The sequence below is a fragment of the Macadamia integrifolia genome, chromosome 5, assembly GCF_013358625.1.
Source record: "Macadamia integrifolia cultivar HAES 741 chromosome 5, SCU_Mint_v3, whole genome shotgun sequence".
Taxonomy (NCBI): Eukaryota; Viridiplantae; Streptophyta; class Magnoliopsida; order Proteales; family Proteaceae; genus Macadamia; species Macadamia integrifolia.
Window position 1 is genome coordinate 24,892,468 of NC_056561.1, and position 10,211 is coordinate 24,902,678.

Below are 10,211 nucleotides of genomic sequence, written 5' to 3' on the forward strand. Positions count from 1 at the left end.
GGGATCTGGGATATGACATCCAAAAGAGGGATGTTCACTTCTACATTTTTGAAGACTTCTAAAATTTTATCCATGGAAGCAATCTTCTTTTTATTTATCAAGCGATTAGGAAATGGGACAGGAGGAACATAAGGACTGTTAGGGATTTGCCTTTTTTAGAAGAATCATTTTTTGTTTCCTCAATCAAATCATCTTTAATTTCAAAATAATCTTTAGGTTCATCAGACGAACCTGGAATAAGAAGCACACTTGTGTTCTCAACTGAAGGAGAGTTAACAAGAGTAATAGATGGGAAAGATTTAGGAATGCTCTATTGGTACTCTCTACCACTCCTAAGGGCATAAACAACATTACATTGGTTAGAGGGCCCTTGTTGGGTCTAACCTTGTGCTATATTCAGTGGTGTATTAGTTGGTGCTTGTGAACTAACAAGCTGATGATGCCTAGGGTTGGGCTCTGGTTGACTGGGTAAAGTTTCGTTCTCCCTCTCACACATAATTGAGATAACTTGGGTGAGTTCTCTCATAATATTTTAATGGCTTATCATGAGGAGGGCCATATTTTTTTTCAAGTCACTTATTCTACTTACCTCTCCAGTGTTGGTAAACCCAGGGGGTTATTAATAAGATGATAGGAGAGGGGCCCTAGGAAAACTAGCTTGAGGTCCTACATTTGACCTAGAAAAAGTATTTTAGAAAAAAAAATCGTTGTGCAAAGGGAGGCATTTGGGGTCCAAGTTGACCTTGATTATAAAAATTGGAAGGCCCTATTTAATTGCCCTGATTCTAAGAGAAATTTAGGTGATTTCTCCATCCTGGATTGTAGGTGTTACTATATGGATTATTCTGGTATAAGGCATTAACACTATCATTAGAAGTGCCTCTAGAGGTGTTGGGGCATTCTTCTATGACATGTTCAGGGGATTGGCACCAAGCACAAATCTTAACCAAATTGACTGATGATGGCTCTCTAGGAACAATCGCCTTAATCCTCTTGATTAGGCTATCCAAATGGGCTTCCTTGGCTACTATCCCATCTACAAAATATCATTTTCCTCCTATGATTCTTTTACTCTCTTAGGTTGATTCAAACTCATGGGTTTTGTCAGCTAAGTTAAGTAAGAATTCCCATGCCTTTTCTTCATCTGTAAAGGATGTGAATCCCTCAGGGCACATAGACTCTATTATTTGTTTAGTTGGTTAATCAATACCCTTATAAATTATTTGACATAAATACCATAAGTCTAGGCCATGGTGAGGGCATTCTTGGAGTAGATCCTTGAATCTCTCCATATGTTTGGAAAATGACTCACTAGGCTTTGGCCTAAACTAAAGGATATCACTTCTAAGCTTATTGGTCTTGTGAGTTGGGAAAAACTTCTTAAGGAAGACAACTGTGAACTGTTCCCATGAGGTTATGGAATTTGTGGCTAATCCATACAACCACTTCTTAGCTTAGTCTTTTAATATAAAAGTGATAAACCTAAGCTTAACAACATCATCAGAAAGCTGTTAGATCTTAATTAGAACACATACCTCTTCAAATTTCCTTAGAAATAGGTATGCATCCTCAGAGGTCAACCCATGGAAGTGGGACAACATACTGATGTATTGAGATTTGAGTTCAAAATTATTGCCCTAGGCTTCTGGTAAAACTATGTAGGAAGGTTGGGCTGTTCTAGCAGGGTAGAACCTATCTTTTATGGATTTAGGTGAAGGGTTTTGATGTTAGTCTCCTATATTGAAAGATTTTAAAGAGAGCAAACGTATAGGTTCACTACTTGTTGGATCTCTTCTTTCTAACTGATTCTTAGTATTACGTACCCACCTAACACTCATGCAACAGAAAACTACCCACAACTAAGCACAAAAGAATTGATAGCAAAACCTTTTTTTATGATTTTATGATTTTTTTTTGGATTTTTTGGAGCTTACCAACAGGGATCCGGGTTGCTCAGGTCAATTCTTGAGGTACTACTACAGGGCGAAACCTATCTTTATCATACTGTGAGGCATGGAAACCTCCACCGATACAACTATTATTGCAAGTTGTTCTTCTCAGGAATTCAATAAAAAAAAGGAAAAACAAAACAAAGCAAACAAAGTACTCTGAATTACCAAAAGAAAGAGAAAAATAACATGGAACTGTCTCTCAGGCAATGGTGCCAAAAACTTGTTTGAGATTTTAAAATGTAACCGTAAGCGTACGGATCAGTGTAGTTATGGGTCGAACACAGGGAGAACAGTCACTTTATTTTTTTACTTCTTTTAATAATGCGAAAGTGAACCGATTAATGATTTTGATCTAATTCTAATTATCGTCCTAAACATATGTATCTAAAATAACGTCCTAACCATTCGTCATCTAATAATTTAAACACGCAAGCCACGTAATTAAAATTAAATAAATAAATAGCTAAAAATAAACACCCCACGTAATTAAAAAGCAATGAAGGAAAAAAAATGCTGAAATAAAAATAAAGTAAAAGAAAGGAGATAAAGCTAGAGAGAGACTCACAAGTAGGTTTCTCTACTTAGCCCAAGTGATGCATCATAATATGAGCTTCCCTACTTGACCAGAGAGTCACTTTTACAAGGGTTACTCTGCTTGGCTTTAGGGAAAGGGAGACAATTAAAATAAAAATAATAAAATGATGGTTCTATGGCTAGGAGGGGCAAAGCCAACACATACACTAGCCATGAACCTTAGGGGAAAGAGATAGCAATAATGTAACGATTGAAATTAAAATCCTAAATTAAGAAAGAAAGGGTAGTCAAAAGAGGGAATGAGAGGGGGAGAAAAGACTGCTTAATGAGCCTACTTACTTGAACTTCATCCCTTGAACTGAAAACTTGATCGATTTGAGATACTACCAGCACTAAAAACTAGATTTAGAATAAACCAAATTTGAAATTTCTAGTACTAGAGAAAACAAATCTAAAAAAAAAAAATTGAACTTGAAAGACATGCTTCATAGCTTGTTCTTGTCACCTAGAACTAAGCCTAGAACTAGAACTTGAAAATTACAACTTCAATTGTTTGAATAATAAAAATAAAAGACTGAATAAAAAATAAAAGTGCTTGTATTAATTGAATAAAAAGAACTTACAAAAGTGTTTAAAGCATAAACCTAGAACTAGAGCTAGAGAAAGAGATAGAGCAACTAAGAAAAAACATTAGAAGAATAATGAAGTGCCTCCTCCCCTTGTGTTAGTTCTATTATATAGAGAATGGGGGAGGGAAGCTAACAATTTTAGCTTCTAAAAAAAAAGATTTTTTTTTATCTTGTTGATGAAGTGGAGGAGAGAGAAGAGAGAAAATGTGTGGAGAGAGATCTCCCATGATTTTTCTTGCCTTTTTCTTCCTATTTTTTCTCCATTTTTCTATTTTTTTCTCTCTTCTTACACAAGAAACCCCCTTTTGTCGATTTTTCTTGGATTTGGATAATGTTCTATTTTAATGAGAAATTTCATCCATGCCCTTGTCTTTTCTTTTCTTTTTTTCTTCTTTCCTATTTTTTCTCTTTATTTTATCTCTCTCTTCTTCAAACTTATGTGCAACTATCTTGGCTGACCTCCTTTGAGTGATGACTAGGAGAGAGAAAATCTTCTAAAAAAATCTTAACAAAACAGCTAAGAGGTTCGAACTTGAGACCTTATAATAAGCAAGGGATTTTGCACACCACAACTCACCAACTACGTTAGGTAGTTGTTGTTACTAAAAAAGAATCTTCAATCACTTAAGGATGTGGTCCATCGATCCTTGTTAGCATTTGAAATATTCTTTATACCCTTGGGACAATTGCAGATGGGCTCGTTCTACATCCCGGTTTAGATCTGATCCATTATTCTTTTTCGGACCTGAAAAGAATAATCGCTTGTACGGTTGACCATATAAATGTGTACTTGTAATTGAACACTTCCATCTTGCTCAGAATTTCATCCTCTTCGTAACCATGAAAAGAAATAGGATATTTTTTTGTAAAATTAGAGATATAACACCCGATAGTCCTTAAGGCCTTAAAAATATAAAACCTGCAAAAAGAGAACAAAACCCAAAGTCCATTCTAAATATATAAAATACATGTTTTACCACACTAGATTTCACACATAAATGTGCTCATCAACAATAAAACTTATAACCCTCAGACCTTTTTTAATAGACAATGAAATATCCACTGACATTTTGATGTCTAACTTCTTTTCATGTGGGTTATACACTTTTACTTCAACATGGCAACCCCAGACATATATATGATACAAATTCTGTTTTCATCCTTTCCAAAACTCAAAAGGTGTCTTAGGTACACTTTTAGATGGAACTCTGTTCAAAATATATATAGATGTCTTTAATGCTTCACCCCATAAGGATAAGGAAAGATTGGAATTACTAATCATACTCCTTACCATATCCATAAGTATTATATTCCTTCTTTCTCCGATACTATTCTGATCAGGTGATCCTAGCATAGTGTATTATGGAGCAATACCCTATTCTTGTAGGAATAGAGCAAATGGACATGGTCTTTGATCAGATTTTGTGTACCTACCATAATATATACCTATGTTGTCTGAACGTACTATCTTAATCATTTTACTAACTTATTTCTCTACTTCTATTTTATAGTTCTTAAAAGCTTCTAATGCTTCATCCTTATGAATAAGAAGGTAGATATATATATACATATATATATATATATATATATATGATCACCTATAAAAGACGTGAAGTGTTTCTCACCATTCAGACATGGTGTGGGAAATTATCCACAAATATCGGTGTGTATGATTTCTAAGGTCTATATACTTCTCTTAGCACCTTTTTTGGACTTGTTTGATTGTTTAGCACCTTTTTTGGACTTGTTTGATTTTTTTTCTTTAATATAATCAAATAATCAATACAAGTGTCAAAGTCAGTAACGTCTAGAGTCTCAATGACTCCATCCTTACTAACATTTTCATTCTTTCAATGGAGATATGACCTGATCTTTGGTGGCATAATTTGGAGGATCTTTCATTTGTGGCACAACACTTGTTTCCATTATTAGATGAACTAGATGATAAATTGCATTCATAAATGAATTGAGCTATAACATATATAATCCATTTACTAAAATACCAAAACCTACATTAATATTGTTTTTCTGAAGGGTAAAGCATGTACCATTTAAAACAAATTTAAAACCAAATAGTGCCAATCTAGACACTAACAATAAGTTCCGATCAAAAGTAAGAATATAAAAAGTCTAATTCAAATCTAAGACAAATCTGGATGACATAATCAATCTGCAGACTTTAACAGCTTCGACTTGAGAATCTGTCCTTCAACAGAATAAACATGCTGCTCACTTAATCTCGGCAGCCTTGTCTCCAGAAAGCCTGCATGGAATTGGAAACATGAATTGTTGCACCATAATCAATCCACCAATTTTTCATAATGAGAATTTATAAAATTAGACTTAAAACAGACAGGTCTAGGTCTAAAAGTTACCTTTCTTCTCCAACCAATGTTTGAACTTAGAGTAATTCTTCTCCATGCGTCATTTCTTCTTGCAGAAGAAGCACTTGAAATCTTGCTTGATGCCTTCTTTCTTTAGAGGTTTCTTTCATTGTTTTTTCTTCTTATTAGATTTGTTGGATTTTCCTTTCTCATAGGTGGTTGCTAGGTGTATGTTTTCCTTTGCCTCCCTTTTGAGTCTTTCCTCCTCTTGAACACACATGGTCAGCATTTCATTGAAATACCATTCATCTTTATGCGTGTTGAAGAAAATCTTAAAGGGACAAAATCCTTAGGGAGAGTGTTTAAAATATATTACACAAAAAAAAGGTTCAGAAATGATCAATTTCAGAGACTGTAGTTGGGTTGAAATATCCTTGATATGTATTATATGAGCCCTCACACCCTTACTTGGATTGTATTTAATAGAATTGAGCTGACCAATGAATGTTATGGCAATTGCTTTATCAGAACTGAAAACTGGAATGCCGTAAAATATTCCTTGATGTTGTCACATTCAGGATAGACCCCCTAGTGCTCAGACTAATGTGAGTCTTAACAAGAGACTTACAAAATTTGTTAGTCTCAATCCTTATGATAAGCTATCTCATTTGCAGTGCTAGTTGCTGTGAGACCAGCACACTTATCCTTTCTAATTTTCAAATCCAAATTCATGCACATGAGAGTAAGGTTAGCATTCTCCCCATTCAGCATAATTGTCCCCAATCAATGTTGAGAGACAGAATTGGTTATCTACTATAGATAAATATGCTTAATTAAAATGACAATAGTACTAAAATTAACCCATATTATTTCAGTGATAAAAATCAAGCTCACTATAGCTTGCCTGTGGGCTAGGGCTGCAAGTTACAATGATTTCTTTTTTCTTTATATTGAAAATAATAATTATTTTAATTTTCAGTGTTAGAATTATGTCAATTACAATCTACCTATGGGCATCAGCTACAACTAATTGTAATCTAAAGCTAAATGACAAGACTAAAATATATCTCATCAGATAAGCCTATTTGTGGGCATCAACTATCTTCATTTTCAACATTACTATCCCATCCCAACTTACTTGCACCAAAACAAACACAACCTGTGGGCATCATTTTTATTTTGTACAGAAGTTGTAAAATTTGGATCCGGATCCTCTCCATAGAGGCTATCGCCCATAAAGTGCCCATAGAGAGGCCTATTTACGCGACACATAGAGGAAACAAATCCAACGGAGGAGAAGTTCCATTATCTTTACCACTTAACCCCATTCGACCCAAACCTAGACGCCCGACTAATAATTTTATGTCTTCTCCTCAAATGCGTCTCCATCCATAGTGGTGGTCGGATAAATTGTGAAGTAAAATGGGTCACTTGACTTCCAGCTTTGCTGCTAGATTTGTAGCTACAGTGGCGTCCAATTTGGTGGATGTCATAGACGAAGGTGATGAGTGTCACACCCCGTTCACACAGAACCGGCCAGTGACCAGGTTAACACCGATTAACCCAAACCTGTCAGGATCATCTGATACCGTATTCCACCACAGCATACACATAACTAAGAAAGAGCTTATCAGTTCAACGGAAGACTTGATTTACCTATGAATATTTTCATAATACTTGATACTCAAATTGTGATACAATAGTTAAATACACGTGGGCCCGAAGACATGATATTTACACAATAAGAGTACAATTCACATATCAAGTACATAAAAGAAATCATAAAAAATCAGAGTATGCAGCTCGGCTCGGTATCAAAGCCTAAAGCTCACTAAGTCTTTGGTTTAGTGCTACTACAACCACAGTGCGCGTATGCTCCAAGTATGAGCCGTGAATTCCATCCTGCGATACGCCCATAGGGCTGTCGGAGAAGGTCCACCATGAGTAATCAGAAAAATAAAAACATACCGACCACCAGCTCTCAACATAAGTTAAATGACTGAAAATTAAAGGTGCTCACTCCAGCAATTTAAAAGCACTACGATTGGCCCTCTTGAATATACCACCGGGGTTACCGACTGTCCTAATGACCAGCCGGGTGTAATGTCTAACCGCCACAATGACCCGACAACCGCGACCACTGCTTCCCCCCAAATGGTAACCCAACACCTTAACCCCTACTGGGAAGGATCGTAGCATGGGTAGATGATTATCCTAAACCGCATGCTCCTATATGACAATAGTATGATTGCATAGTGCCACCGCGTCCCATACCACGGACCACCAATGCACTCATTTTCAAGCCGACTACGACATCTAGTCTATTAATGCATCATGCACAATGATGTCCACATTCATCACAGAAGCATATTATCACTTGACATTTAGAAAATAAACACAACACCCATGCATAACCATGTGAGGATGACTAATCTACATAGCATTTTCATGATGACATGGCTAGACTAGATACGATTAAATGAATGCCAAACAATGCCTTGAAACAAGGCCAAACGTCCTCTCCCCACTTACCTATAGTGTACAAGGACTCACGCTCGGTACGGGTGAGATCCGGTGCGGGAAGCGTAGGATTTGGTGAACCTATCATGAGTGAGCAGGGTTAGCATTTCATCATTTCAGGATCAAATTTAACGAGATCCGATGACAAAATCAGGTTTAGAACATTATAAAGAAGGTCGCACATCCGTTTTGGGTCCAATCGGACGTAAAAGTCACCTTCGGAGCCTCTCGGGTGGGTCAGACAGCCCACCTATTTGACCCATCGGTCTGGCCCGACAGGTAGGTCAGCCCACCGATTGGCCCGTCGGTTGGGCCCGAGGCCCTATTAAGACCGACGGGCAGGTTGGCCTGTCGGTCAGCTCGCCGGTTGTGCCCGAGGGCCCTGCCCTCTCAGGCGGGTGCCCACAGGCGGGCCAGATGGCCCACCGGTCTTGGCGGAAAACCTGCTGTTTCTTCCCAAATTTCTCCCAACCTTTGGGGATTCAAATGGAGCTTTTCCAAATCCATTCTTCACATATTCAAGGTCTTATAGGATGGTTCTAACCTAGATCTAGGTTAGATTTAAGGAATGGGAAGCCATCTTACCTTCTTTGCTCAAGAACACCTTCAAAACCCCAAAATCACTTCAAATCCACAATGCTTCTCCAACCTTGTAAATACTTCTTCAAATCCTTCAAGATCAACACATAAATCATCTATTAAACCTTAGATTCATCATTTCAAGGGGTATTTACAAGATCTCAAGAAACCCTACCCAAATCAAGGGTTTACTTGGTTATGGTGAAAGTTTTAAGTAACCCAACCTTTGCTCACCTCTAAACGTAGATCTAATGTTGGAGATCACTCTTTCAGTGTCGGAATGGGAAGATCAAGCCTCGGCGCCGTTGAAATCCATCTCTTTTTCCTCTTCCTTCTCTTCTCTTCTTCTTCCCTTCTCTTTTCTCTCTCCTCTTTACTCTTCTCACCAACGTACGAGTGTCATAAATAAGAAAAGAAAAAGAAACATAAATGCTATATATACTTCTTAAATAACTAAGTAATTCCCATGGGTGGGTCACTCAGGTGGGTGGATGCGCCCACCTGTCCGCCCACCTGAGGGCCAAAACTTGGGATTTTGACAGAATTCGGCCCTCGGCATGAATCTCACTCTTGACATACGATGTAATATACGTATGCGCCTTAATATACGGCTAAATGCCTGCTTCATCCGTATATGGTCCTATGATAGGTGCATGTACATGGCTTGGGTACACCCGTCTCTTCTGGCACTGGCTCGAAATTATCGGGCCAACCGGTGTTTAAGGTCACCCTTGCCGTCATAGTCTATAAGGATCCCGCTTTAACTCTCTCCGATTTGGGTCCTGCATGGTTAAACCGGGTCAACCGTGTAATCAGACCGGGTTTAAGAAGTAGGGTATTACATTTACCCCCCCCTTTCTGAAAATTTCGTCCTCGAAATTGACGTACCTGGTTGTTCAAAGAGATGAGGGTACTTGGCTTGGATTTCATCCTCTTTCTCCCAAGATGCTTCTTCAAGTGAATGATTAGCCCATCGCACCTTTACATAGGAAATGGAGCGGTTGCGAAGGGTCTTCACCTTTCGGTCCAAAATTTCAGTTGGCTGCTCTGTATAGGTTATGTCAACTTCCAGATATTCTGGTTCCACGGGTAATACATGAGAGGGATCATGAACGTATCGTTTCAGCATGGATACATGAAATATGTTCTGAACATCCCCGAGCAAAGATGGCAGAGCAAGCATGTAGGCTACTGAGCCAACCTGGGCTAAGATCTCAAATGGTCCAATGTATCTTGGGCTCAACTTCCCCTTTTTGTGAAACCTTTGCAACCCTTTTGTAGGAGAGATCTTGAGAAATACCTTTTCTCCTGGCTGAAATTCAATGTCTTTTTTACGGGTGTCTGCATAGCTCTTTTGACGGGACTAAGCTGCTTTAATCCGTTCTCGAATAACGTCGACCTTGTCATAAGTCATCTGTATCATTTCAGGTCCTAACATTCGACATTCACCTACCTCATCCTAATACAAAGGGGTTAGCACTTCCTGCCATATAACGCCTCATACGGAGCCATCCCAATTGTAGCTTGGTAACTGTTGTTATAGGTAAACTCCATAAGGGGTATATATTCTTCCCAACTACCACACATTTCCATTGTACATGCCCTGAGCATGTCCTCTAATATCTGTATGGTTTGCTCCGACTGACCATCAGTCTGTGGGTGGAAAGCAGTAC

The 10,211-nt window shown here is 38.0% G+C and overlaps 1 non-coding gene across 1 annotated transcript; it reads left to right on the plus strand.

Annotated features, from left to right (window-relative positions):
- The first annotated feature begins 1,245 nt into the window (after positions 1 to 1,245).
- On the plus strand, positions 1,246 to 1,352 carry LOC122080442. Its single transcript, XR_006140736.1, has one exon. It is a non-coding gene; the product is annotated as a small nucleolar RNA R71 (small nucleolar RNA).
- The last annotated feature ends 8,859 nt before the right edge of the window (positions 1,353 to 10,211 follow it).